Genomic DNA, 7,347 nt, shown 5'->3' on the forward strand with positions numbered 1-7,347 from the left:
CCAGCTCTCAATGCCGCCTGGAACTCTGGCGGCGATTTAAAGGGCCCAAGGCTCCAACCGCCATTGCTGCAATGCTAGCCCAGAGCCCCAGCCCCTTTTAAATCTCCGGGCCCTGGGGCAACTGCCTCCTTTCCCCCACCCATCAGTGGCCCTGGGCTCAGCTATTGCTTCGTGGGGAGGCAGATTCACTACGCCAACAGGAGAAGCTCCGCTGCCGGCACTAGAGTATCTTCACTAAAGCACTCCAGCTGCGATGTCATCTACTCCCTCAGGTCTGGGAGAGCTGGCAACCCTAGCCCCTCACTGCAGCTGGGCCAGGGGGTGTAAGGGATCCTGGACAGTCCCCCTATGACCAGAACAACAGTGTCTGCATTGTCAGGCCTCATCGCCTGGTCCAAAGTACAGATCTCTAACAAAGCAGCCCCTAGGCTTGTCTCAAGTCTGGTGCACGTAAGCATGCAGCCAAGGCGGGGCAAGCTTTGAGAGGCAGGAATGCTTGCACACTCATGCGGAGACTGCACAGTACTGCGAAACCAGACCAAAAAGACCAGAAACAACCTGGCACTGGTACCTCCCATTTTTGAGACGTGAAAAATTCCAGATACAGCCATAAAACTGTTAATTAAGCGCTTTTGCAATATCCTGAACAGCGAAATGTACCCTAAATATTGCTATAATAGGTACCTTACGCAATTTGTAGTTGATTGGTAGATATTATTAGAATGGCCAAGTCGAGTATAAATATAGGAGTAGAAAACCTACTCAGTAGGAGGGATTGGGTAAGGTGTCCCCACTACCTTACTCACTGCAACAAGAAGGTGAACCCGTTCCTATGGCCCGATGCATTGTGGATGCTTCTGTGTGTGGGGAAAGAAAGAGGCCATGACCTCCCGTTTGACAATCGTAAGGGTATTAGCATTGGAATTGCATGTGATTTACAAAAATAAGTATGTGTATATTCATATTCTTAAAATTGAGTATCTTGTGTATTGTCCTAGGTGTAGGTGGTGCTATTATATTGTCAGTGCTAACTATCCCGTGTACTGGAATAGATCTGTGTAACCTTGCCTTGCTTTCCTTTACTATTCTGTGCCCAATAAACTAAAAACAGTTTATCTGAAGTGTTTACTGGCTCCTCTCATATCTAAAAATCGAACCACACAACCCGGGGGAACCCAGGTGGCTTCAGAGCCTCCAGGGCCACTGACCTGGACCCTAGGACCAGCAGGGTTAGCGGGCTATGGCACCCGCAGGCAATAAGACCACAAGAGTCACCAGAGCCCATAGGCCGACAGGTGGAGGGACCCCAGGTAGTGGCAAAGCCAGTGGGGCCAGTGGCACCCTGAAGGGGTTACCCAGATGCTGGGGTCTGTGGCTAGTGAAGCTGTCAGGTGGCCAGCCCTGGTGCAGAAAGGCTGGGTTCAAAACTGAGGGTGCTGCAGCATCCCCCACACCCTACTCCCTGCGTCTATGGGGCTGAACTGGAAATGGCTCCATGAGGTCCCAAATCAGCAGCACACACTTAACGGTAAGCATGTGCGTACGGGCTTTGCTGAATAGAGATGAACTGAAGTGCAGCTGGAAGTGGAGCATGTTCTCAAGGGCTTTGCTGCCTCAGGACCTGGATGTTTCACAGCAGCACCAGCAAGCAGGAACTTTTGACCTCTATTTTCAAAGATGCCAGACTGACATCCGGGGAGGGTGAAGTCCTCTCTATGCACAGCACACGTTGCAGGCAGAGAATAAACACTCTTGGTCCCTACTGATCTAGGTCAGTGACTATATCCCAGTCCCAAGGGCTATCCCGTTCACCTACCGATAGCCATCAAAGGGGAAAGATGCCAAATACCAGTCCCCAAATCATTTTCACAAGACAACTGAGTAACTCTCATTCTCTAGTGTGGTCCACTACTCAATTCCTGGGTTCTTTTCCCAGCATTGCAGCTGACTGCGGGCCCCTCACTTAACCTTTCCATGGTGCATTTTAACCACCTGTACAGTGGCTAATTTACTACTTGCCTACTTGGCACAAGCATAGTGGGTTCATTTTTAATTAAACGCTGTAAGGTGCATTGAGCTGTCTCTGTGGAAGCGGCCCTTTTACCGTGCTGCAAAATATTTTCTCTGCCCTCTTTCCAGCACCAGAGATGGTGCACCCTTTCTTTGTTCACGTCTATATTCTTCCTTTCGCCGACTAATGTGCTAAACTCTGTCCACATTGTAAGAAACAGAGAAGAGAAAAGAAGGCATACAGAAGGCTGGGGAAGGAAGTTGTGCTGGGAAGGAGTCGGAGCTCTCTGACCATCTAGGGTTCCTTCCTCTCTATTAATTATGCATGTGGAGGAACTTGTTAGTGCGATTCTCAAAACATGTTGACACAACCCGATGATCTCTGTCTTGGCATTCATTCCTTTGAATTCATTTAACTCCAGAGCCAGCAAGACCACCTAGCTGAAGGCATCTCTATAAACAACCATGACAGGTAGGCTGCCATTCGCAACACAGACTTCCTGTGTCGGCGAGAGGGAACAGGAAGTAATGTTACACCTTAACAGAGAGCTCATTATGAATAATTTCTGTGAAGCAGCCTGGAATTACATTTCAGACTGATTGTTCATGTAACCTGACTAGCAGCCCTCCTGGGTGTTGTTTTCCCCGAAGGAAATTAGAAATGGATTGTAACTGTATTTAATTGTACTCAAGAAGTAATTGAATTATGTGGAGGGTCAAACAATTATTATTTAAATGTAATAGTCACGAAGCTGGAGCCTGGTTTATGACCAAACAAATTGCCAGTTATACGTAATATGCTGTTCAAAGCTTGCCTAAAGTCACTAAAAAAAACCAGCTTTGGCATCCATAATCATGTACACAATTACTGTGTATTTTACTGCGTACAGAACTCAGTGTGATGTTTCAAGTGCAGTTTTCCAATGAAAAGCAACTACACACACAAGATTGCGAAGTTTCGTCTTTATCGCTTCTCAGACCACTACCAAGTACAAGGATATTTTTCCCACACTGACAACTCTGCAAAATCACCTGGGATCAGAGGATGAAACTGGGGGAGGGAGGTTTCTTCCCTGTCCTTTTCTCTCCCCTCCACTCCCCTCCCACACACATGATCAACAGAATAAAGAAAGGTTCTATACTAGGCCCTCCGTTAGCCATGTGCTACCCTTGTATCTTCAAACCATTCAAACAACACCTATATTTGTATTATCTTGCATACATGCCCAGATAAGAATCAGGGAGCATTGTGTTAGATGCGGTACAGACAGGAAGAAGACTCTATCCCTGCCCGACTATTGTCACGGTTACTGTCACCACACAGAGCCGGTCTGACTGAGCACGGAGAGGACGGGGGTTTCTGAAGTGTTTGTACAGTACTGTCACTTTCACAATCAAGAACCTCACTTTACAGCAATTATGTTGCCACCTCGTTGGCAAGAAAGCAGAAGTTCCTCGAAATCACGGCTAAGCAGGAACTGCATGGAGACTGTGCTTGGTTGGCTAACGCCCGGCTATAATATGGAGTCATTATCCAGGGTGAGAATCATTAATCCGCTCTAGCACAGGGACCATCTTTTTTTTCTGTGTGGACACAGCCTATCACTTAGGACTCCTAAATACTGCACTAGCAAGAGCGCCTAGGGGCTACAGTAACACACATAATAATCAAGTATCAGACATGCATCTGACATGCATCTGACGAAGTGGGTCTTTGCCCATGAAAGCTTATGCTCCTACACTTCAGTTAGTCTATAAGGTGCCACAGGACTCCTCGTCGCTTTTACACATAATAATCAAATTCTCATAATAATTATGAGAAGGATTTGCATTACCCTTTGCAAAGGCACCTGGAGAATTTGGCCTTTGGATACACTCATTCTGCAGTGAGCAAAGAATGCTGGCGAGAAATACGGCCAAAAGCATGACTGCCATTACAAAATGCCTCTATCGGACTGTGTGAGTGCAGACTCCTGCTAGCACTGCCTAATTTTTGAAAACCAGATCACCCTCCTCCCTGTTCCACCTCTTTCTCCAAAGATGCAGGTAGGTGGAGGCCTTGGCTGAGCAGGGATTGGCGCAGATTGATAGCTGCGGCCTCCCCACCTTTGGACTTTCAGGTCCGGTCAGAACATCTGACCAGACACTTCCGGGTTCCCTTTTCACTTGGACTTTCCAGTAGAAAACCAGAGACCTGGCAAGCCTAACTCCTGCTAATGTATTCCCAGTGAGGTGCCCATACAGGGATTTAATGAGCACAAATGGTGCCTTGTTACAATTTATAAAACGGATGTTTAAAAATATCCCTGGTGAAAACTTCCAAAACTAACTTCCAATTCTCCTTAAAGGGTTTGATCTTCAGGAAGGACCGAGCTTCTCTCTGGCAACCCAGAGCCTGGAAGGAAAGTCAAGGGAGACGTCCAGAACCACGAGTCACACATGAAATTCTTGGTTCCCGTTTTTCAAATAAAAAAATCGAGACAACATATTCTGGATAAAAATTAATTCCTAAAGGGGAAACTAAAAACTGAAACACTGGAGGTATCACTAATTTTTTTTATTCCGTTTTGGTTTGTTTTTTTAACAGATCTCGGTTTTCCCGTTCTTTTCACAGCTGGCTCCGCAACGACCTCTATAATGCATATAGCTCAGACCTATGACAGGTGACTCCATAGCTGCTGACCCCTTAAACGACTTCCTTGTCACACAAATCCATTCAATGCATGTCCCACAGCCACACGTGGCTCTTCAGATGTTCCTATGCAGCTCATTGCATAGGCATCACCTCTGAGGCTGGAGCTACAGATCCTAACTTTCCAGTGTGCAGGAACGTGCTCGCTGCTCAACCTCTGGCTCTGCCTGAGGCCTGACCTTAACTCCACCTCTTCCACCCAAGACTCCTTCTCGTGTCCCTTCTCCCCCCTCTTTTCCCCCAGAACCTCCTGCATGCCGTGAACCAGATGATCAAAGCAGGCAGGAGGCGTGGGAAGAGAGGGGGTGATTGGTTGGGATGCCAGGGGACGAGAAGCACTAGAGAATTGAAGATGAATAAAAAAAAAACCCAAAACTTTAAGCAATTAACCCTGTAGCTTTATGTTTCTTGGACAGAGTGGATCAAATTAGCTTCCTCAAACATACCCTGTTTCTATTAGCACAATCTTCTGCCTATAAATAGGCAGAGATTTTTTAAAAGTTGTTCATTAAAAATTCTCCGGCAAACTATGGAACATGGATCAATCGTTGGGACGGTTCTGAGCTGCTGGACATTCAAGTAAGGTGGCATTTATTGGAGCTGTGTGTTTGGTCACCTAAGTCACATGGTGGCATTCTGTTCCTGGAGTGGATGACAGAAACTTTATAAACAGGAGGGAAGACTGAACAAATCATTGGGGCTTGGTTTCTCTCCAGGGAGCGGGGGGATGTGAGAAGACAGCAGGACAGAAGTGAGGCTAGGGAATTCTGGGACATTTTAGTCTTTGCTTTCTTCTTTCCTGCCAGAAGGAGCATTCAGTCTTGGTATGTGAATCCCAGATTGAAATAGAAGGGTTTGAGGAAGAGATAGAGCAAGAGAACTGATTGAGCAAGAGAACTGTTCAGGGGAATGTTTGCAAAAAAGAGAATAAAAGAAAACGAAAACGAAAAGGAAAACGAAAAGGAAAAAAAGAGCATAAATGTGGTAAAACTGACTAGCTAGTTAGGTTAGCTTTTGGGGAAATTCTCCTATTATTTGCCCTTCCTGAAAGCATTATAGAAAGCAGTGTGCTGACAGAAATCAGCGTTCATTTAGCCCCACCATTCTTTTGGAACCCCAACCAAAATCTTAGCTCACATGGAGGCAGCAAATAAGCTGCTCACTATATAGAGTTTTCTCTTAAGACTTTGGTGGGCCATACCACCACACTGCCTCCCACAGAAGAAAATCGTATGGAGTTTCTTCTGAATTGCTTTCTTGGACCACTTGTCGCCTCTGTGGAAGAAGGACATTGTGGGCTCCATGAACCCTGCGATGATACAGGGTTGTCTCAAGTGGGACTGTGCTGACTGGATTTCCCTTGCTGGCTGCTGCTCTTGGAATCTCCCTTAAAGACAAGGACTGTGACAGATGGAGGGAGCGCTGCCCAGAATCAAAACGTACTCCCTTTGATAGCATTTTCTTACAAAGGTCACCATCGAAGCAAAACATTCCATTGACCCAAAATGGCTGTCACTCCTCCTTCTGCCAGAATGTTGTTTTGTGAACTATTTTTTTTTAATGTCCACCCTTGGTTTTGATTTGGGACAAATCGTTTTGAGTTGTCTCCCACCTTTCCGAGGGACGGAAAACCCCCACTTCCCAGCAGCTGTCCTCCGTGTTCTCCCCGGCTTACGGAAGGACTGCTCTGAGGCTCCAGGGGTGGCAGCCTACCTCTCTGAACAGTAGATGCTGAATCACTTCTGCTTAAAAAGCACAGGGATTGACTCAGACAGCCTCTTAACACAGTCACCCTTCAGGACCACCTTTCAGGGCTTGGAGGGCAACATGTGGTTGAACATTCCTAGTTTGAGAGCCAGTCAGACATTCAGAACTGGCAGGCTACAAGCTAGGATATAATAAAACTATCCCTTTCATGCAGTAAACCCACTTTTACAGCAAGTGAAAAAACAGGACACCTTTTTTCCAGGAAGTAGCATAGTCAGGTATAAAAAGCCCGTAACATCAGGACATCGGGTCACCTTGTTTGCAGGGCACAAAGGAGGGTCTTGCTAGCTGTGTGAGGGAGAAAAGAGTCCCAGCCCTTTGAAAGACAAAGGCTTAGTGTCTGTTACTTCTCTCTTTCACACACACACAGGCCCTGGGCTCTGGTTTTCCTCTGAAGGACACAGCAGCTGAGTGATTTTCACATGACACCAATGACAAGAGCAGGATAAGCCTATTTCCGAGAGTGTGGCAAATTACTATGATGAAAGCCCAGGACATTCGATGGCAGAGTGACTTTCAGGAGGGATTGCGCATAGCAAGGGGCACAGGGAGACGCAATGTCAGCAGCAGCAATGTTTACTCATTAGAAAGGAATATCCAGAGCTCTCGGCTTCAGAAAGCTTTGGAGCTTTCCAATTTATAAAATAGTTTGGCAGGTCTACATCTCAGCTGGGCATTTTTCTTCTCTGCAGGGAAAACCAGAATCTATTAAGCACTGGCAAAAAAATCTCTAATTTTCTTGAGACTGACTTACAGTGCTTGTATGTGGAAAGGGTTGGCTAGAGAATTATTCTAAAGAAGCTAACAAACTGAGGCCCTCTCCCCAACCGATATGTGTGTGTAATTTACTATTATTATTGTGACTGTTATTTTATTAC

The sequence above is a fragment of the Pelodiscus sinensis genome, chromosome 24 (assembly GCF_052426305.1).
Source record: "Pelodiscus sinensis isolate ZL-2025 chromosome 24, ASM5242630v1, whole genome shotgun sequence".
NCBI lineage: Eukaryota > Metazoa > Chordata > Testudines > Trionychidae > Pelodiscus > Pelodiscus sinensis.